We start from the raw sequence: 23,665 nt of genomic DNA, 5'->3' as shown, positions 1-23,665 counted from the left end.
GCCACCAGGAAGGAGACAGTGAAGACATCCACTGTAAGTTAGTCAAATGAAGAGCAAGGTCAAGGATGACATCATGAAGACACGGCATGCAGCAGTTTGGGATACCCAGAGCCAAGTGTCAGCTTCCCAACGGGTGTTCACACTCAGGTTCACACTCAGAGGGCAAATGGAGGTCAAGGAAGCTTTGAGGAGCTCTCCTTCAGCTGAGGAGAAGGGAGAGAGTAGGGGGTCTTGCCCAGAAAAAGAAACTGAGTAAAGGAGGGTTCTTTAAAATATATAAAATGAGCCAACAGCTTGCCTGGCCTACACAGCAAGATCCTATCTCAAAACTCACAACTAACAGACAGCAAGCAGGCAGATGCAGGCAGATGCAGGCAGATGCAGGCAGATGCAGGTGTTTTCATCTGGAGGAAGGACAGCAGATCGTAAGCAATGCTGTCAGCCCCAGCCTTGGGCCTGAAGAACTGGGCCTCTGCAGGGTGAGAAGGAAGGAGGGAGACACAACCTGCAAGGGGAGGAAAGACGAGCTGAGGAAGCAACCCAGGAAGCTCCGGGTTTCCAGAGAGATGCTTAAGTTTCGACACTATTCCTCCCTGTGTGGGGACCTTGTTCCTGCAGAAAGAATGTGGGGTGCTCAGGCAGGGCCCTTCCTGAGGCTTTACAGCAAATCTGTAACATTTCCTTCATGAGTAAAAGATGCTAGTTCTCGTTTATAGAATCATGCTATTGATAAACCCAGGAGAGGTTGAAGTGATGGCTCAGTGGGAAAGAGCACTTCGTTTTGCAAGCGTGAGCATTACCAGAGTTGAGATCCCAGGACTCACATAAAAAGCTGCCTGTGGCCACACCTGCTATGAACCCAAGAGCTTTGGGAAACAAGGGGCATGGCTGGGACCTGATGACTGTCAGCCTAGCTCCAATTTCAGCGAGACACCCCATCTCAAAGAAATAAGGTAGAAAATGACAGAGCAGCTGCCTAATGTCTTCCTCTGGCCTTCACAATATGCCACATATGTGCTTGTGTCCAAATTACACACATATGTACACCATACACAGACACTCTACACACAAACATACACACAAATCAGTAAATATAAACAAACAACAACAAAACAGCAGGAGCCCAACAATCACAATTCATACAAGCTTTCAATCTTAATATATTCTCACACACACATACCATGCACATATATACAGTAATGAAAGGCAGGCATCACCAAACAGAACTGAAAATAAAGCACACACCATTACCTTTCTGGAGCTATGATGCTGATGATAACATTAGCCATCACATCTTGCTGTGATAAAGATTACAATTACTAATTCTGGCAAGGTGAATTAGCCCATATAAAAATAACACTGTGGCTTTCAGTCTAAAACATGGCAAACAATGGGTGGACTCCTAGTTACAACCTGCCCATTATCCCAGGAGCATTCACTCAACCTGAGGAACATATACATTTAAAAAAGGGAATTAATCATTATTTTACAGGCTGCTGGGGAATGTTGTCAGCCACAGCCTCAGGCTGTAATATGTAAGGCTAAACTTTGTTACTGTTCATAAAGTTTTAACAAGGAGATGAATGATGAACTAAAGTAGATCTGACAACCAATAGTTAAAAGGAATTAAGATCCAAGTCCCATCACAGTAGTCCAAGACACAAGACTCTTTGATTGGCCATGGTGCAATCCTGGGTGGTAATTGTTATTATTTTAAAATGATGCTGATGGAAAAGAATGAGCAATTCTCTACATATTGAGAGAAAAGCATAAAACACCATGTAACAAATCAGCAGCATCTCTTAAATTTTCATTCCTCTAGGAACAATAAGATGCTCTGCCATAGGAACTTAATACAGAAGACAGAATGCAGGGGTAGGGTTTGGTCCTCATGATGAACCCTTCCCTCCTCCCATCAACTTTTCTCCGCAGAAGACACCTAAATAGAAATGCAAGTTCACCTGGAAACAAGACCAATGAGAGAAGTGCTCTGCCACTCACCTTTACCCCAAATTATATCCCACTTTAATGAGCCAAGCACATATTGCCATGTATATTTTTCTCTACTTTTGAAAGTTTCATACATATATAGAATGCACTGTGATCATACTCAAAGCCCCTCATTAACCTCCAGGATCATCCTTCTTTCCCCTCTGAACCCCTTTTCCTTCTCACTTTGTTCCCCAGTGGTTACATCACCAGAGAGAATGATCCTCCTCCAGCACCATCAATAGTCATTAGCACAATAAGAATCCCCCTCCCCTTTATCCACCATGGAAAGCCAGAGGTCCCAGTCTAATGCAGGTACCCACAGCTGTGTGTTTGTGGCTGCAACAGCAACGTCAGATCTGGACGGCAGTATTTCATGACACTCTTCCCCATCCTCTGGCTCTGAAATTCTTTCTGTCCCTCTCCTGTGATGTTCCCTGGGCCTTGGGGAGGTGGAGATGGGTTGATGTCGGGTTTAAGGCTGAGCACTCATCAGTCACTTATTCTCAGCACTTTGATCAGATGATTGGTCATCATGTGTCATTTGGGGGCTGGGGAGAGGGGTACCAACAGCCTTGATTGGTTGTAATGGTAAACAAATAGGGAGAACACACATCAACTAGCGTTTCTAAGGAAGTGTCCGCAGAATCAATTGCTGCATCTTGCTGGAGTCTTAGAGTGCTTGTACATAGATAACACATGCTAATTAAAAGAAATTAAAAAGAAAAATTAAGGAAAATATGAAGATCATAAAATGGGCACAAATGGATTTCTGCAAGCCCCTGTATCTTTAATACTTGTAACATCTATATAAAATTTATAAAAAATTATATTCAAGACTCTAAATACAAGAAATTAACACTCATCAGAAATAGCACATAAAAAGAGAAAAAGAAGCAACACAATCACTACAATATCCCTCACAAGTTTTGAAACTTAATTTTCTTAAATTAGCTGATTTCATTTGCCACATCTTGGTTCAAGATTATCTATGAGCAGGAGATGTGACCATATAATTTAATTCATTACTTCCTTCTGGAGTTTTGTCATTTGCTTGTTTTTGTTTGGTGTGTGTGTGTATGTGTGTGTGTGTGTGTGTGTGTGTGTGTGTGTAGGGGATAGAAACAATAAGTGAAGAGCTGTTACTTTTTAAATATAAGATTATCTCACCAAGCTGGTAGTGACTAGAAACTTCATCCCTCCTGGCCAGCTTTCATAGTGCTGGAAGGTGCTACCTATGGCACCAGAGGAGAAAAGTAGTCATCATTCTTATCCAGCTACAAACGCAGTGAGGTACAGTAACAACTGTTCTGACAAGATACACCCACAAATGCAATAATGGCACAAACGACATTGGAGAACTGCTTTCTGATTGGATTTAAGGCCTGTTCCATGAGATGGAACCCATACCTAGCAATCATCATCAGGGCCTCTGGCTACATAGGTCAGAGTTCCTGGGGGAGAACCCAATGCTACTCTTCTGCTAAATGGACATAGTATTAAACTGGTTCTTAATGACTTTCTGTTAAACCCATAAATTAGTGCATCTCTCAGTCCTCATCAGAGAAGCTTCTTCTTGAAGCAGACAGAAATTCACAGAGACAGACAACTGGTCAACCTTCAGAGAATAGAGGCTAGGGAGTGCCCAGCTTAAATGGGATGTCAATATCACACCCCTCTCCCCAAAGTTGAGAAATTACTGCAGAAAGGGGGGGTGGAAAGATTATGTGCCTGAGGCAGTAGAACACTACAAGGGAACAGTGTTTAGGGGGCACAAAGGGGCAGCTCCACATATGAGCTCCCAGCAATTGTGACAGCATGTACCAGGCCTGTACAAGCTCAAGGCAGATCAAAATCCCAGCATGGAGACAGGGAGAAGGGTACACATCCCCACCACTAGCTGAGAAGCTAAAGGCCATCAACAGCTGCTGAGGAAGGAAAGTCTGTTCTCCTTGAGAATGTGACCTCTGGTCTGGTAGACCACACTCCAGTGAGGTCCCCACACCCAAGAGTATATGGGCAACACAAGCTGAATTTGATGAGATTTTAAAAAGTAAGAGAACAGGAAGTTATGTGGGTAGGGAGGTACAGGATTTCTGGGAGGAGTTAGGTGGCAGGGACAATTATGATCAAAACATATTGTATAAAATTTTCAAAGGATTCAAAATATTTAAAAAAAAAATATTTCAGAGTCTGTTGCCATGGACTGGGGAGAGACATTGGACTCTCAGGCAGGCATGCTGACCTTTGCACTTCCTAAATCTCAGATTTATTTGAGACATGGGAAGTGCCAAATTCTGCTACCTCCTGCTCAAGGAAATGCTCTGTCAACAGTCACTAGGCTGTGCTGAGTCTTTGAATTCAGCTGGCCAAGCTGCTGAGCTGGGGACAGGGGACTTAGGAAGTAGTGTTTTAATAGTACCCACAGGGAAGCTCCCTTGGGCCACTTAAAAGGTTCCCAAGCAAACACAGCCTTAAAAGACACATGTACACATGTCCACAGAACAAATTTGTGAAACAGAATAACCAACTCCAAGGACCCCAGAACCAATGCAAATCTAAGACAGAAATACATCTGGAGAACTCCCATTGCTGTGCTTGGAACTCATGGAAATACTGTCCCACAATTGTGGGACTGGGACCCCAGTTAATTCTGTTTAACTCTACATATATAAATCCACTCATGGGGACTGTACAAGTTAAGGTCCAAAGAAAAGTAATTCCTAGTTAAAAAAAAAAAAAAAACTTTTAATCTTCCTATCTCATTTTACCTCCAATAAGGCCACCACAGCAACATCTATAACCCAGCAATATGACCTGTGTGCTGTTTCTTCCTATATAGAAGATATTTTCTGTGTGCTGAGAGCCTAGAAAAGCTGACGTAGCCATGGAAAAGAATCCCCATGCTTTGCTAATTTCTCATTCTTTAAAGTACACGTGCACATGAACACGGGACCAGGGCATTCCCGTTTCCCATGACATCTCTAACGGATGGAAGCAACTGAAGGGAAGCACAGAGAGCAGTGGCCACCCAGTGAGAGCTGGACCCCTGCAGAGCCACAGCATGCCTTCCTCTGACCAGCCTCCAGAGAAGAAAACGTTTCAAGACCAAAGACAGTAGATGCTGGGAGACAGCCTCCATTGACTTAAGATCCACTAGATCTCTTTTGTTGCCGTTCTTTATTATCTAACTTGACCCTACTTGTATTCAAAAATCTGGAGGTGATGGATCTCAAGTGGACTTTTTGTTTGTTTGTTTGTTTTCGAGACAGGGTTTCTCTGTTTAATTTTGGTTCCTGTCCTGGTGCTCACTCTGTAGACCAGGCTGGCCTCAAACTCACAGAGATCCACCTGGCTCTGCCTCCTGAGTGCTGGGATTAAAGGCGTGCCCCACCACCACTGCCCAGCTCAAGTGGGCTTTTGAGTTATGACCAAATTTACTACTTCTACCCAACTTGCCTGAGGGCTAAAGCCTGGTCCAATGTGGCATCTCCTTGAAAAGGAGGGCAAAGAGGCAAACAAGTGAGGAACAGGATGCTTGGAATGTTGCTGGCTACCCAAAGGCGGCATTTCCACAAAGGATCTCAGGAGCACAGCTCAGCAGTGTTTAAGAGGACTCAGCTGCAATGCTATTCACTTCAACAAATATTTACTGGGCATCTTTTGCCATTTCAAATGTAAGAAGCATTCCAAACTACATTTATATTTGTAGGATATAAAACAGGGCTGGAACAAAAAACAATAAGCACTTAATAAATGATAAAAAGAAGACAAGAAGGATGAGACCCCTGCAGGACAAGCAGTTAGCTTAAGTACCAAGGACAGAAAGATAAATTGAGCAACAAGGACTTAAAGTGGTGGCTGGCCAGTGATTTAATCAGGAACCATTCCCCATTTCTTAAGCTAGCTTTTGATTTAATCACTCACTTTTCTTGACAGATCAAATCACAAAAGGGATAAACCAGCTTAAAGAAAAGAAGCTTCCAGTTTCCATTACATTTTCTTAAGTCTTTTTTGAGACAAGGTTTTTTTGGTATGCCAACTGCCCTCAGACTTAGTATACACCTTACAGTGGCCTTGAATTTCTGATCGACCCTCCTCCAGCTCCAGAATGTTGGGATTACAGGCACTCACCACCATTCACCATTCATGTATGTAGGATTGGGGACTGAACTCAGGGTTTCGTGAATGCTAAGCAACCACTTTACTATCTGACTGACATCCTCAACCCAAACCTCAAAGCAAACTTTAAGTTAACATTTTCTGTTCATTATCTATTGTGGATTTGATAATATAAAGTATAAAGTTAACCTACATTTAAGAACTACGGGCACAGTTATCGTCTCAAAACATTGTATAAAACTCATACAGTATCAGCTTCTCCTTCCACACTAAACTCACAAGCACAAGAAGAGAAATAGTAAGACACTGATTCAGCAACATGAGAAGAGGCACGTGTCCACACAAGCACTCTATACAAGAAACTTGTCCAGCCTGGCAACAGAAACTGTCTCTAAAGGTCTGAGAAATAATCACAATGTAATGAAAGGTTTGCAAGCACAATTCTGACACTAATGGAGAAATTTTGTTATAATTGCCTATACTTTGAAACACTTCCTTTGTAGCCCCAAATTGAAAACAGGCCAAATGTGTCTGAATACCACATATACTTTGAAAAGGAAGCTTTTTTAATGTTTTCAAATTAATTGTGCTGTTGCCCAATTCTGTGACTATCCTAAAAATGACAAGATTGTGGGTTTGCACTAGGTGAACTGCATGGTATATGAATGATCTCTCAATTTTTTCACTATATGTTTTGAAGTTTAAAAGATGTATTGTTTAACTATATTTAAAATATATGTGTTCTACTTTGCTCCTCTATTGTGATAAAACATTGACTAAAAGCAACTTGGAGAGGAAAGGCTTTACTTGGGTGTACATTCAAGGTAAGTCAAGACAGAAACTCAAGGCAGGAATCTGAAGGCAAGGACTGAAGTAGAGACTGTGGAAGCAGATTGCTTACTGCTTTACTTTTCATGAGTTACTCAGTTTGGTACTTATGGAGCCCAAGACCACCTGCCCACAATATACTAGGGCCCCCACATCAGTCATTAATCAACAGACTGGCCCAAAGGCATGCTCACTGGCCAGTCTGATAGAAGCAATTCTTGAATGGAGGTCTCCTTGTCTTAGATGCCTCTGGTTTATCTCAAGTTGACAAAACTAACCAGCACAGCAAGTGTTTTCACAGTTGTATGTCCTAGTCTATGCTTCTATAACACACTACCTGATTCTGAGTAATTTATGATGAACAGAAATGTAGTAAGTTCCTTATAGAGGTTGCAAGTCCACATCAAGGCACTGGCAAGTTTAGTCATCTAATAGACAATGTTCTCTACTTGCAAGATGGCCCCTGGTGACTGTATCCTCAGAAGAGAGGAATGCTGTGTCTTCAGGGGGTGAGGGAATAGAGACCAAGTCAGCAGAATATAGAGAGAATACTCTGTAGTAGTCCTTAATTCTACCTCATAAGAGGCAGCCCTCAAAACCTAACCATCCCTTCAAGGCTCCACGTCTCAATACCACCAACACTATTTCAACACCAGAATTTTGGAGGAGACATATCCAAAGATGGACTAGAAGTATTCCACAACACAGTAATATAAATCAGTTTAAGATTCCTCACTTTCTAATTCGCCTATTGTCCAGAGTGCATTCCATACTGAGAGGATTTTGGCTTCTGCCCCTTTTAAGCACCACTATCTACATACAAAAATTTGAAAAGTATGAAGATAAGCATTAACATGCTGTCATTACTGATGCCATAATTGGTAAGCAGAGACCAATATATGATTTAGCCAACTAATCATGGAATGTGAATCACTATACACAGATAGGGGCCCGAGAGCCAGAAGTTCTGTATACCCGTTTGCACCACTTCATTTGTGAGATGAGCATGCCTTGGTAAATTACTCAAAAGAGCTATAAAAGTTGTATATCACAAGTTCAGTATGAAAATAAATCAAAGCAATGTGCAAGAAACCACATGATAACTGCGTGGTAGTTTAAAAAAAATAACAACAAAAAGAATGGGTTTCTGGAGATTTATTTCTCTATGAATCTCAAAAACTCAGTTAGTCACCCACTTTTGCTTATAGTATTAAACTGCTTAACATTTCCCGTGTGTTTTCTCTTTCACAAAGTGCCTGTTTGTCTTCTACCAATTATTAAACTCAGAAATACAGCCAGGTGGCCTCACCTCTTTCACCTGCCCTTTAGACTAAAGAAGAAACAAATTATTTCGTAACCTTACGATAAACAGTGTGGTTTGGGGAGCATTGCTTTCCTTATTTTTGAGACAATGTTTCATGTAGCTAAGTATGGTCTTGAACTCTTCATTTGGTTCAGGATAGTCTTAAATGTGTCATCCTCCCGCTCCCAAGCCCTGGGATTAAACGAGTCACCATGCCTAGCTCAGCATTATAACTGTGTTGATTTTGTGTTCTTCTGAGCAGGAGTCTTAGCCATCCAGGATAAAGGAGGAGGAAAAGAACAGTAAGAGAGAAGTAAATTCAGGGAGTCTGGACCCAGAAAAGCAATGTAGTGAGTGCTTCTTACTGGAAGCACCTCGAATTGTGGGAGTTTTCCTTCTTTTTCATTAGCATATCATTGCCCCAAGTTTCCATATATATACATAACATTCTTTGATTATATTCACACCACTTCTACACATTGCTGGGACCCTTCCACTGTCCCAACCTGTTCCCTTTCATGTCACCTGATTAGCTCCCTTTTATTTTCACACCTTTGCCCACTAAATGCCACATAGGAGAGAAGACACGCAAACTGTGTCTTTCTGAGGCCAACTTTTTTTCAAGTAATACAGTGATCTCTAGGTCAATTAATTCCTCTGCAATGACAATTTCATTCTTCTTTACATAAAACAACTTTGTGTATACATACCATGTGTTTTGTATTCATTCATCCACTGACAGGCACCTAGGTTGAGTCCATAATTTGGCTATTTTGAATAATGCTACAATGGACTTGGGTTTGGACTTTTCCCTTTAACTATGCTGACTTTGGAGTATATGCTCACCACAAGTTATATAGAGATGGAGCATATGGTAGTTCAAATTTTAATTTTTTGATTAACATCCATACTGACATCCATAGAAGCTATATTAATTTACATCCCTATCAAAACCACACATTCCCTCTCCTAATATCCTTGCCAACATTTGCAGTTTCTTATGTATTTCATGGTAGCCATTCTCACTGACACGAGATAGGTTCTCGGTGTATTTTTATTTGCATTTGTTTGCATTTCCCTAATAGTTAAAGATGTTGGACATTTTTTTCATGTATTTATTGGTCATTTGTGGGATTTTTTTCATTTGATAAGTGTCTAATGTTAATTTGGTCATGTATTTATTGGACTATTTGTTCATTTGGTGTTTACTTTTTAAATATTTTTTAACATGTATGACTGCTTTCAGAAAGCTGCTAGCCTACATTTGGGAACTGGAACCTGAACCCAGAACCTCTGTAAGAGCAGCCAGCACTCTTAGCTGTTGAGACATCTCTCTAAGCCCCTAATGTTTACTTTTTGAGATCTTTATGTATACAACATACTAATCCTCTACTGGATAAATAGTCTTCTCCCTTTCTCTAGACTGTCTCCTCACTTTCTTTTGCTGTGAAGTTTTTTCTTTTTAATCTGATTAAATCCTATTTGTCAATGTTTGCCACTATGTCCCAGGCTATTAAAGCCCTAATCTGAGAAATCTTGAGGTAAATCCTTGTATTTTCTTCTAAACAGTTTCAAAGTGTCAGGTCTTACATTAAGGCCTGATCCATTTAGAGTTAAATTGTGTGCAGAGTGAGAGGTGGGATCTAGCCCTTCACATGTTTTTACTGTTTTCCCAGCACCCCCTCTTAAAGAGTCTTCTCCCATGTATGTTTCTGGTCCTTTGTCAAGAATCAGGTGGCTGTGGCTGGATGGGCTTTTTTCTGGATAACATGTTTTCTTGGTGTACTCATCTGGTTTTGTCCAGAACCATGCTGTTTTGTTATAATGGCTTTATAGTAAAGACAGGTTGGGCTATCTAAGGCTGTTTTTGTGTTTCTATATAGATTTCACATATTTTTTTCTACTTATGTGAAAAATAGAAATTATGAAAGAGATATGTAGATCATTTTAGTTATTTAGCCATTTTTGACAACATAAATCCTACCAATCATGAAGATGGGGCTTTCTATCTTCCACTGTTCCACTGTTTTTTAAATTCATTTTGTCATTTGTTTACATTGCACTGGCCTTTAATATCTTTGGCTAACTTTAGGTGGACGTTGTTTGGAGCATTTGCAGGTCTTTGTTTTTTGTTAATGGATTATTTTCCTGAGTATCTTAGTTAGAGTTCCTATTGCTGTGAAGAGACATCATGACCACAGTACTCTTATAAAGGAAAAACATTTAAATGGGGTAGCTTACATTTTCAGAGGTTTAGTCCATTGACATCATGGTGTGACACAGTGGCATGCAGGAAGACATGGTCCTGGTGAAGGAGCCTAGTGTCCTACATCTTGACTTGCAGGAAACAGGAAGTGGTCTGACTCACTAGGTGTGGCTTGAGCATATGTGAGACCTCAAAGCCCTCTTTCAAAGTGACACACTTCTTCCAACCAGACTATGCCAACTTCAACAAGGCCACAACTCCTAATAGTGCTACTCCCTTGGGGGGCCATTTTCTTTCAAACTACCACACCAACTATTCCCAGCAAATTCATTATTTTCAAATAGAAAAGCTGTCAGTTTCTATGCACTGACTCTATCCTGATACTTCACCAAATGTGCTTATTAAATCTAAGAAGAAGGACCAAAACTAAACCTCCTTGATTCTTGTGTGAAATTCTCCCTCATCATACCAGTGCTGGTCCGCAAGGGAATGGACCCTATTTCAGAACCACATCACTCTTCTCTAAAACATGGCAACCATTAACCCAAAAGGCACAACCATATTACTAAAACATCTTTCCGTCTGAAGATAGAAAACATCGGCTGGGTCACAGTTTCAACAAATTTGCTTCAGCATTGCTTAAAACTGAAGATATGATTGTAAATCATAGTGAGTTTAATACAGACTTAATTACATCATCTCTTTTTATAAGGATTGTTATGTTAAATCCACTCATTGTCTGACAATGGAAACGCACATATACCCACAGGTGTGAGTCTCTCAACTGTAGTTAATGATGTACTTTTATTCTCTATTATTGTGTGGAAAACATTCTGACGCAAAATAAATGAAGCAGAATCATTCAGAATGATGATTCCAATGCACTGATTAATGACGCCAAATAGCTCTGCATTCCTCAGTTAAATTAAAACACTTACAGTCTGGAAATCATAAGGGCACCTCCAAATTGATGTTTTCCCACTAATCACTTCCCCTTCGCAAAAAAAATCACCCTATCTACCTTCACTGGAAATAAGTTTCCTGAGATTATAAGGCATACCATATTTTATGAATAAATGAAAACCAAAACCTATGCCATTTTTATTCTTCGAGGAAACATCTAGCTATGTAGCCTAGGCTAACCTCGAACTGGTCATCCTCCTTCTTCAGCCCCTTAGGTGCATGCCCAGCTGTCCCTGAATGTTAAAGTGTCAGATAATGCTAAATTCCCTTCAAAGGTAGAGAGGAAAGGCCAAGAAAACATCCTTTGTAAAGGAAAAGTTTTAGTGCTGGGGACATGGCCCAGCAGTTAAGTAGACTCACTGTTCTTGCAAAGGATCCATGTTTGTTTCCAAGCACCCAGAGGGCACTTCACAACTGGCTGTAACTTCAGTTCTGAGGCATCTAACGCCTCTTCTAGTCTTTGTATGGCTCTCCAACATGTGGTGCACATAAATTCACACAGGTTCACACACATATGAATAATAATAATAATAAAAATTTTTAAAGAAACATTTTAAAATCTAGCAAAAGGTATTTGCTATTGCAATTTAAATAAACCGAGCACAAAAATATTACATAGTTTTACTAATGGAAGATTCTAGAATGGTAACATTCATAGCAACCAAAAGTAGAAAGGTGATTGACAGGAGCCGGAGGGAATAAGGAGTTCCTGGTTAAACAGTTGCAGAGTTTCAGTTCTGCAAGATGAAAAAGAGTGGGGAGCTGAGCGATGGTAATGGTACAACGTGGGAACAAGGACATGAAAGGCCTCCCTGGTTCCCTTCACAGTAGCCAGTTCTTCTGCTCTGCTGCTGCCAAAGTGTCGGAAAGTGAGTCCTCTTAATTATTAAAATGACCAATTTCAACTGGATAGACTACAGTATCCCATTCCCAGCCCCCTCAGTGAGTCAGTCTGAAAATTAAAAGTGTCTAGACATACCTGAAAGCTTGTGAACGGCCAAGGCTGAGAAGGCAACAAGTTTTCACTAAACTATGAGATCTGTCAACCTGTTCCTTCAAAAATAAATTCACAGAGCCTTCTTGACACGTGTTGTTGTAACACACATTCATTCACATATTCATAGATTGTATTGTCTTTCCAAAGTAAAATGATTTCCAGCTTGGCCAAATGTGTAAGCGAGCTCAAAACTGAATCTTGAGGAAATTATGCTGCATTATCAGTATGTAGGAAATATTTTTACATACTAATTCAAGCAGCTTGCCAATAAAGAGAAAACTCAATGTTCTCCATTCATCTGGCACAATACTTCCTTCCTCCTGAAACCCTTCCCTTCCAATCCTAGGCAGTGCCTAACCTTGCACCCTGTGGCTCCCACACGGAGAGCTGAATTTCACTCCTGAAGAATGACCAAATACAAGATCTTTTGAGTGAGCATGAATGTGTACATGTTTTTGTGCAAGATGAGTATCTCGTTTGCTATTTCTGGCAAAGGGGCAGGGACCATCGAAGGTTGTCAGTATGACTTTTATCTCCTGTGATTTAACTGGCCCTTCTGCAAGCACAGAATCCAACTTCAAAAGAAGGAAAGGACTTTTCCTTTTCCATGATTAAGCAAACAAAGCCCGCGGGGGAGGGGTGGGACCATTCTAACAGACCTTGGGGCGACAGTCAGGCTGGTGTTTAAAGAAAGAAACAAATTAAGAACACAATAGAATTATTATTTTTAAATAAAGAAAAGCAAAATATGGCAAGTATCTACAAAGGATATAAAAATTATTTCAACAAAATAACCCAGTATAAAATTACACCATGACAATCAGTGACTTAAAGGGAAGAGGTTTACCACTGGTTACCTCATGATACTAAGATGTTTAGGCCAACTATCCAAGTATACGCAGAGCACTCAAAAGCTCCAACTTAAAAGGCCTGGCCTTCAGAGTGCACATGCCTTTCTGAGAGTCTCTTAGAGTCCCATTCCTAAAAGGATTAATAGTAATTTGCATAAACCTACTTGAACTCATTTCAACAAGAATGGACCGGATGTGTTTTTATGTGCAATAGTCTCTACATGCCCTAGCATAGGAAGAACCTTCCCCTAATGTCTCCTAGACGTACCACATACCTCCCCATCCTTTCCCAACCTTGACAGCTTCTTAGAGGTGGTGGCATCTGAACCAGGCATGACATTTGTAGAGCTGACGTCATTAAAAGAGAAAATGTCAGGTGGTGGTGATGACTAGTAAATGGAGGATTCAAAATAGAGAAAATTATGAACAGAAGCAGAAGATCCTAAAGTGTAGAACAACTGACATGGCAAAATCATCTTCTTCATATGAAACAAATATGTGAAGCTCGTTAGTAATTTAGACTCAACTCAGGAACTGATTATGTCTTAGAACCCAGCTAAATAGGATGCTCAGTGTTCTAGTTTTCTTTCTGTTGCTAATGTAAAAAAAAAAAATTCTTACAAAATACAGATTAGGAGAGGAGAGGGTTTATTTGGCATATGCTTCCAGGTCACAATCCATCATTAAGGGAAGTCCGTGTAGACACACAAACCAGAACATGATGCAAAAACCATAGTGGAAAGCTGTTCACAGGTCCGTGCTTACTTGGCTTTCTTCTGTAGTCCACAGGCACCTACCTGCCCAAGGAATGATACCACCCACAGTGGGCCACTTACTTCTACATCAATAGACAATCAGAACAATTCCCCACAGACATTCCAACAGGCCAGTCTAGTCTGAGAAATCACTCGATTGTGACCCTTCCTCAGATGACCCTAGGATACGTCACATTGGCAGTCAAAGGACATGAGAAAATATTAGACACTTTCTGATAAATTATAAAAGGAAAATGAAATAAGAGCATCAGATCTTCACTTCCTTTAAAAGGAATGTACTTTCTTAACTCTACGTTAGTCTCGATATATAACATTCCAAGTCCTCATTCTATCACAGAGCTAAGTGGACTCAATCACTCTGTTCTGTTCAGTGATGAGCTCTCCCACTGACTGCTGTTCTTAACGGCTACTTAGCCACCTTAGGCTTTAGAAAATTCCCCATTAAGGACAGGAGAGATGGTTGGTTCAGTGGCTAAGAGCATTCATTTTTCTTTCAAAGGACCCTGGTCAATTCCCAGTACCCACCTGGCAGGTCACAACCATCTGCAACTCCCGATCTAGAGGATCTAATGCTCTCTTCTGTATTCTGCAGGCAGTGCACGCACATGCTGCACAGACATACATGCAGCAAAACACCCCTACACATAGAATAAATAAATATATTTTAAAAAGAAAGGAGGAAAATCTTCTATTAAACTTTAAGGTTGGGCTTGGGGTGGTGATCAACTGATTTGGTGTTTGCCTGGCATGCACCAAGCCCTGGGTTCACTCACTAATACCATGGAAAATGGAGCAGATACCTATACCCTAACTAGAAAGGGGAGGCAGCAGGACTGGAAGATCATCTTTGGCTAAACACTGAGTTCAGAGTTTAAGACCAACTTTGGCTACATGAGATTCTGTCTCAACAATAATCCTTTTCAAAGTCCAGGTCTTCCCATCAATTTTTGAAACAGATGGTGAAAAGTCACCACTAAACATATACCAAGACTGAAGTCACTAGAACTTACCGAATGGCTTGTGGGAACACTGGTCTGTGCCTAGTTATAAAGATGGTAATGAAATACAATCTGCTGCTCTGCTACACACATTATTCTTAGATAGGATAACAGTGCTCCATGTAAGCTTTAGAACAGTATTTAAATAGTCGAGGAAACAATAAAGCCTCCAAAAATACTGTAGGTGTAGTCCAAACTTAGACTAAGTAGGAAATATCAGGGGAATTTTATCTTCTCTATCAAACAATAAACTCTCTGAGCCAGTAATACAAAGGTCCAGACAAACAGGGCATGGGAACTGTGTTCTCTTATTGGAGAGTTTATGTGCTAATAAAACATTCACCAAAGGGCTATCAAGTCTTTGCAGTATTGTCCCTTACAAGTCTTCTTCTTCTTTTTTTTTTTTTTTTTTTAGAGTAATGTTAAACAGTGCGGTAGTTATTAGCCCAAAGTAATAGACTATACTTAGATACCATGACCATTAAACCATTAAGACGGGCGAAAAGTAAAGCTAGAAGCCAAAGATCCAAACACCAAGGATGGTAAAACAATAATAATAATAATAATTGATGATGATGATAAACTAAACAATAGAAAGAGAGACAGAGACAAACCTGGAGGTGGGGGTGGGGCAACAGAGATTAACGATCTATCTGCTAGTTCTTTCAAAGCACTTTACTAAAGAATTCTATATACCTGGAGTTACCTCATGATTTTTCCCAAGGGTTGCATAAAATAATATTTGGAGCTAAACATAAGATGCACAGTCCAGAGATGGGAAGATGGCTTGATGGTAAGATGCTTGCTATGCTAGCATAAAGCTGAGTCTGCATCCCTAGCACCCATGTCAAAGGTGAGGCATGGCTCCCTTGCACCTGTAACCCCAGTGCTGCGGATGACAGAGAAAAGGGGACCCCTGGGGCTTGCTGGCCAGCCAGACTAGTTAGAAACATGCAGTGAGCTGGAGTTTCAGGGAAAAGACCTGTCTCAAGGGAATAAGACAGAGTGACAGGGCAGGACACCAACTGTCCTCCTCCGGCCTCCACAGCCACAGATGGGCATGAGCATGTGTAGGTATGCAAACACCATACACACACACACACACACACACACACACACACACACACACACACACACACCAAACAAACACTAACAAGCAACAAAACACAGCCTAGAATTTCTTGCCCAGTTAAGTCCCATGGCAGATCCAGCATGGCAAGGACTTCACTAGTACCACAAGACTGCCACAGTGCCCTGCTGCTGTCGGCCCATAAGCCCTTGCTACACACCACATGACCCTAACTGGCTCACAGAGCAGCCACTCCCTGAATTCCCACACCTCCATGATACTGTTACTGTTAGCATCCTTCCCATTTCCAGACATAAACATCTTCGCAGAGGCCTGAGAAATGTCCTTAAAGTGACAACAGGAACGCAGCCCAGACCTTCCGAGCGCCGGGGCTGAGCCACTCGCCGATGGCCGGTGCATTTCTGACACTGAAGTCTGCCAAAAGTCAAAGAAGAACTTGATAAAGTGCCAAACCCTGGCACGATCTTCAGCGATTCTGACTTAGTTCTCTGGGATTAGGACCAGGGTTCTGCATTTTAACACACATTTTAAGCATTTCTGGTGTATATTGTCAGCATAACACTGAGAAATCTATAACACAATGTGCCTTCTGAGCAAAAGTGTAATTATTGGATTAGAAATTTCTTAACCCTTAACTTAAGCATATGATTATCTCCAAAAAGTTAAAAAAAAAAAGTAGGAAATTATTAAAATATTACTTTTAGGCTGTTTTATATCTTTATATATAATTATACAGACTATTATGAAAGTATACTTTTAAATGTTTCATGTAAATATAAAATAGTGGCTTAACATCTTGGAAAACAATTTTCATTTGAAAGATTCTTCCCCAATCACTAACATTTTCTCTTTGAAGGAGGCTCTTGAGCACCAGCTAGCATTTTTCTTCTAAGTCTTGGCCTTTCCTCTGCACCTTCTAAACATGTATTGTCTAGAATCTTTTAATTCTATGTCACCAAGGATAAAGGGACATTGTAACAGGACTGTGAAGAATCCCAGAGTTAATTCTGACAATGCATCCTGCTGTACAGAGGAAAGACAGCAAAAACCTAAGGAGGTAGTTTTGGAGAAGCTTCAAGAGCTACATACATCAGAAGAGCATCAGAAGCACATGGATGAGAACCTCAGCCACCACTAAAAGCATGTGACTGAGTCAACTTGGGTCAGAGGTATAGGTAAGAACTAGAGAGGAGAATGGTTTTAAAGTAGACGATCTTCTCTTACCCGTGAAAGTAGCCGATGCCCACCAGGCCCAATGAGCCTGAGGTAGACTGCCAAAGCACAGTGTCTTCTGCTTAGGCAGATTCATGATACCAGAGGTGGCTTTAGCTGCATACTATGCACCAAAGACTAAACATCTGTTCAACATAATATCCGGGCTCCAATTATATGGTGAATTATGTGCCTGATACTGAGGTAACACAGACTGAGGTGTGCTCTCGATACCCAAGGAGTTTTCAATACTTCAGGACAGATGACTTGTGCCACCTTCTAACCAGGTGTTTCTTAAAGACACATCCAAGTTCCTGAAACTCTGGCGTGCTGGTGGTAAATTGTAAAGTAGAGAAAGTAACAAGTTCTTCAGCTGTGGTATCAAATGAGAGTATTCCCAAAGACTAAGACACTAATACATGATGAACTAGTATGCTTTGGTGTGTTTTGGAAAGATAACTAGAAGTGGGCTATCAATAAAGCCCAAACGATGTGCAAATAGTCGATGAGCAGAAAAAGATGGAGCCATGTGTGAGGGCACTCAAGTGCATGCTTAGAGAAGACAGTGCTCAGGAGGGGCATGGCTTAGGGTAAATTTTACTATAGTCTCTTATTCCCAGAAGTTTGACATGGGTAAGTGATTGGAGGAAGGAATGGTACTCAACAGACCACAGAACAAAAGCATGGCCCTGTACTCTCTCAGCATCATTGGTCTCCTATGAGATAAGTGTCGGATAAAATTCTATGAAAGGTACACGTTGAGCTGAGCCCAAATATCATCCAATTCTTACTACTTAGCAAGCATGCTAATGATAAAGACCATTCTTGAAGACATTTAATAAGCCATAGAAACAACTACATTTTTTTAAAAAAAAAAAAAAAGTTAGTGACTGGTGACTGCCTTCTTCCAACAAAGGAGAAAAAGAATCATTTGGAAACCATATGGGCTCAGATGGCACTTCAATGTACAAATATGTACTGATTTATAAAAGAGCACAGGGCTGCCTTTTTAAAGATGAAAGATATTTTCTGCCACTAGACAGATCTACAAGAGGTTTTTCAATACCCAGATTTAATTTCTGGCAAGTGAAGATGGCAATGTTAATTCTATGACTCTTGTTTTATAGAGATTTGAGGTTAACAAGAATGGATCATGAGTACAAGAACATACTGAAATGTTAAATCACTCATGGGAAATTATGGTTGTTCTCACTTGCTTTTCTATTGCTAGGCTACAACCTTGACCAAAAGCAACTTGCAGAGAAAATGGGTGAGTTCTTCTCTTATTTCCAAGTGACAATCCATCATTGAGGGAAGCCAAGAAAGAAACCTAGAGGCAGGAATTGAAGCACAGACCATTGAAGAGTGCTGCTTACTGGCTTGTTCCTAGGCTCACATTCATTTACTATTCTTATACATTCCAGGCACACCTCTAGCCCAAAGGTGGCACTGTGGCCCCTGCCCCACCTCCACCCCTGCCCCCACCCCAGCCCGCCATGTACTGAGCCCTCCTGCATCAATTAGCAATCAATAAAATGCCCCATAGACATGCTCACAGGCCAACTTCCTTTTTCCCAAGAGGCAAAATCAGGCAAATACATCACAAGAAAACCATTTCTCTTATGAATGTGGATAGAAAAATATTCTAAAATCATAAACAAACTGACTTATACACTAAGTCCAGCAGCATACAAAGATCATAATTGTATACTATGATCAGGTGAGATTTATCCTAACAATGCAAGGTTGATTTAACATCTGAAAAATAATCAGTTAACACCTTTCCATATCAATAGAGCCAGTAAAAACATTTGACAAGATTCAAATCTCTCTTGATAAAACTATTCTCTTCACATAAGAATGGGAAGGAAAAATTTCAACAGGATTTAAAAAATCTACGAACACACCTACCATCAAAATGAATGACAAAAGACTACATGCTCTCTTCTCCTCTGGGAATAGGGAAAACAAAGGGACATCTGTTTCTATCATTCAGTTTATCAGTTTACTGGAGACTCTATCGAGGTCATCGGTCATTGGATTGGACAGGAAAAATAAAACTACTGTTGATGATATGGTCCTGTAAACAAAAATATTGAGGAATCAAGCAGACATTTCAGTTCCATCTGATAGGTGCATTTGGCAAGGTTTCTGAATACAAGATCAATATACAAAAGGAAACTATATTTTCATATACCTACAATGAGTGCCCCAAAACAAAATTAAGAAAATAACTATTTACAATAGCCTCAAAAACAAATAGGTAAAAATACATCAAAGAAACTACAAATTCTGTTCCCTGGCAACTATAAAATATCATTCAAAGAAACTAAGATTTGTGTAAGTGAAAAAAAAAGTAGATGGTTGGATTAATACTATAATTAATACTTAATGCATTAATTAATACTTAATTTATTTGAGTATTAATAATATTTAATACTATAAACATGTCAATATTCCCCCTAAACTGACTACAGATTCAATGCACTTGTACCAAAATCCCAGTTGATTTCTCTTTAGAAATGCACACTGGAGAGGTGGTTGCTTGTGGTACCAGCTCCTAGGTAGATGTAGAGACAGAGGAAAGGAGGCGGGGTAAGAGAGAGGAGAGGAGCTGATCCTCAAATTCATATGAAGCTGTGGGGGGCCCAGAAAAGCCAAAACTATCTTCAAAAATAAGAACTAAAGAAGGCTCAAATGAACTAGTTTCAAACTTTGTAAGTGATCAGTGTAGTGGTGCAGCCCAGACAGCAAGCAGGAAGATGATGAGTTCAAGACCTGCCTGATATGGAAAGTCAGGCCAGTATGAGATATAAGACCCTATCTTAAAAACAAACAAAAAATAAAGAACTTACAAGAAAGAACAGGCAAATAAGAGCATGCCGGAAGATAAATGGAAGTGGACCCTAAATAAAAGTCTAGAAGTAGTATCAAGTGTTGACAGTCAACAGATTTCTGAACAAGTGTCAAGCTCATCAAACAGAAAAAGAATAGTTTGGGATTCCTTTAGCCTCATCTCATGTTTTAGTGTTGAAGATTGAATCCAGGGCCTCCATGCTGCACCCACAACCCAAGAGCAGTCTTTTTAATCAATGGTGATGGGGAAGATGGATATTCATATGCAAAAGTGTGATTACAGGTGCTTATCCTGAACTGTTTATACAGATTCTATCAAAATAGATCAAAGGCCTAAGTGTAAAAACTAAGACAAAATTCTTAGCCAAAAATATAGGGAATATATTTTCATGACCTCAGATCTGGCAATGGTTTTAAAGTCTGACATCCAATCCACAGCTAACAATAAAAAAAGCATGACGTGATAGTTCCACTGTGTCTGCAATGTTGTCTTTGGAGATGATCACACAGTGAGTCATAACTGCCTTTGCAGAACGGTCCATTTCCACCGAATAATATGGATGCAAGTTTCCTCCATGTCTCGTCAGGTTGACAGCCACTTTTTTGCACTGACACATCATTATCTATCAAAGTTTACTTATGCATTCATATAACACAGGAGGCTTGGGTTGTTTCCAAACTCTGGCAATGATGAATGCAGATATAAATAGATAAATGGCTCCCAAAATGCTGAGGAAGAGAAGAAAGAAATAGGCAGACAGAATGCAAAGTCTTCTTGAGGCACTGAAAAGGTTCTGTATGATACTAACAGTAGATGCCTCTCACTATAAATTTGTCCAAAGTCTTTTTTTTTATATTTTATTTTATTTTTTATTTTACAATAGTATTCAGTTCTACATAATATCCACAGATTCCCTTGTTCTCTCCCTTCCTGCCCCCCTCCCCTTCCCCCCAGGGCACCCCCCATTCCCACCTCCTCCAGATCAAGGTCTCCCCCGAGGACTGTGATCAACCTGATAGACTCAGTCCAGGCAGGTCCAGTCCCCTCCTCCCAGATTGAGCCAAGCGTCAAAAATATGGAACGCTTCATGAATTTGCATGTCATCCTTGCGCAGGGGCCATGCTAATCTTCTCTGTATTGTTCCAATTTTTAGTATATGTGCTGCCGAAGCGAGCACTTGTCCAAAGTCTTGAGAAGCACAATGCCAAGACTCTCATATTTACTTTGTGTGATAAGGATGTGCCAATACTGCAGCAACTGTACAGTTCTGGTGGAGGATACTGACAAGAAAGACTATGCATAAATGTGGACAGGGAATACAAACACTCTCTGCATATTTCCCATTACTTTCCAGTGATTAGAAACTACTCTAAAACAAATCAGGCTTATAGAAATAAAGATGAATTAGATTTCATCAATATTAACTTCTGCAAAGGATACCATATCATCAAGTGACCTACAGAATAAAAATCTCTGATAGGGCTTAGTACTGAAAATATATAAAGAACTTCTTAAACTCAGAAACAAAAGGCAAACAACCCGATAAGAAGCAAGGACTTATACAGAAACTTATCCCTGGAAGATACACAAATAGGTAACAAGCACATGAAAAAAGAATCAACATAACTGGTCACCAGGGAAATGCATATCAAAACCAGTGGGGTGTCACCTACAACCACTAGGATGGCTATAATAGAAAAAGAAGTGGGTAAAAATGAAACAAGCATTGACAAGAAAGTGGAAAAACTAGAACCTTCCACTAACTGCTGCTGGACATGAAAATAGCAGAACCTATCTGGAAATCAGAATGACAGCCTCTTAAGAACACAAACATAGATTTATCACACGACGCAGCAATTTTATTGCTCAATATAGACCCAAAATAATTGAAAAGAGGTGTTCACACAAAACTTGTATATACACATTCACAGCTGCATAATTCACAATTCACAAAAGATGGAAACAATCCAAATATCTATCAACACATGAATGGAAACAAAATATTAGTGGGTAAATGGAGCAGAAAAATAATCTTAGAGGCAGCAGTACTGAACTGGCTACTTTTGAAGAACGGAAAACCATATTGTCCCTATGTGGTGAATACATCTCAAAGCTTCATCCAGAAGATTATGCACAAGTGTTTTTTTTTTTCCAAGCTCCAATATTTTAGAACCCTAGTTCTATGAATCTGACAGTCTGAGCATACTACTCAAAATAAAATATAAAGAAATAAAATGTCAAATTCATGGATAGGCCAACAGTAGGGTTCTAGTTGATTTTAAAAAATGTTATAAATTATAAGCAACCACAATAGTTATGATTTGTGAAAAGCCTGAAATAATTAGTTTATATTAAACTATAAAAATATTTCAGTGCTGATTCTAGGGTTTAAGGAATATATAAAAAACATAAGTAGAGTTAAGAACTGGCCGAAAATTCGATAAGTATGCATTGTATATTTGTATGTGTGTGTACACATATGAAGAGAACATGCATAAGACCACAGTCAATATAACAAACTAATATAAATTGAGTGAACACTGTATTGATTTAAATATCAACCAGCCATTCTGATTTTAACCTGTTACTTATAGAACAATTAAAAAAATCACTCACTTCCGAGAAAATGACTGCTTTCCCCAAAGATCTCAGCACTTGCTTGGCACACTAGTACAACTAGAAGATATTGTAATTAAGTTATTCAAGTATGCATTTAAACATTTAAATTAATATGCATCAATTAAATGATTCTGAAAGTGTGATTTTAAGCACTGTATACACCTATCTTTATACTCATAAACACCTATCTCTCGCATGTATATACACACAGAGAAATAGAGAGAGAGACAGGATAAAAAGTTTATAACCTTATTCATGCATCCAAATTAGTTGTACTTTAATGTTATTTCTGGGAATGTGAAAAAGCAGGGGACAGTAGTTTTACTAAAAGGAGAAAGAAATGTTAAAATCTGGAGGTTTCTGGAGATGATGCTCTGTGATCTCAAAACTTGCATGTGCATGTGTACAAAAGAAAAGATGGACGGCATTATGGGCTTCCATGGTACTCTGCAGTTCCCCATACAAGTCATAGAATACGCACCCATTTGTCTGCTGTCCCCACACAGGGAAAGGGCGGGGCAGAGAACCCCAGAAACAATGTCTGACACACAAGAATTTCTCAGTCCGTGTTTGTTTCCCACAAGCACACACTCTAGACCCATCATTTACTGCTAACACACTTGTAAAGTTAGGTATTTTCCAAGGCAAACGTTCCCAGAAGCAGCCTGCTGCCTTCTGCTCATGCTGGCCATTCCTCTCCCTTTTGTAGACTGGCTTCCAGTCTCATAGACAAACTCAATTCCAGTAGCGATTCCTCAGATTCGATGACAAAATCTGCACATTGTGGACTCTAGTCACATATCCTCTCAACTGCAAAGTTCACAGTCTTCAAGTCTCTGAGTAGAACAAAATAT

The 23,665-nt window shown here is 39.9% G+C and overlaps 1 protein-coding gene and 1 non-coding gene across 5 annotated transcripts in view; both read right to left on the bottom strand.

The window, feature by feature from the left end:
• The window catches only part of Klf12 (Kruppel like factor 12), a 444,681-nt gene that overhangs the window by 379,149 nt on the left and 41,867 nt on the right, over positions 1–23,665 (bottom strand). The window lies entirely within an intron of this gene.
• LOC114698479 lies at positions 21,262–21,369 on the bottom strand. Its single transcript, XR_003735357.1, has one exon. It is a non-coding gene; the product is annotated as a U6 spliceosomal RNA (small nuclear RNA).

This window comes from Peromyscus leucopus, chromosome 9 (assembly GCF_004664715.2).
Source record: "Peromyscus leucopus breed LL Stock chromosome 9, UCI_PerLeu_2.1, whole genome shotgun sequence".
NCBI lineage: Eukaryota > Metazoa > Chordata > Mammalia > Rodentia > Cricetidae > Peromyscus > Peromyscus leucopus.
Note: the sequence above shows the minus strand (reverse complement) of the source record. Positions and strands in the feature narration are given on the sequence as shown.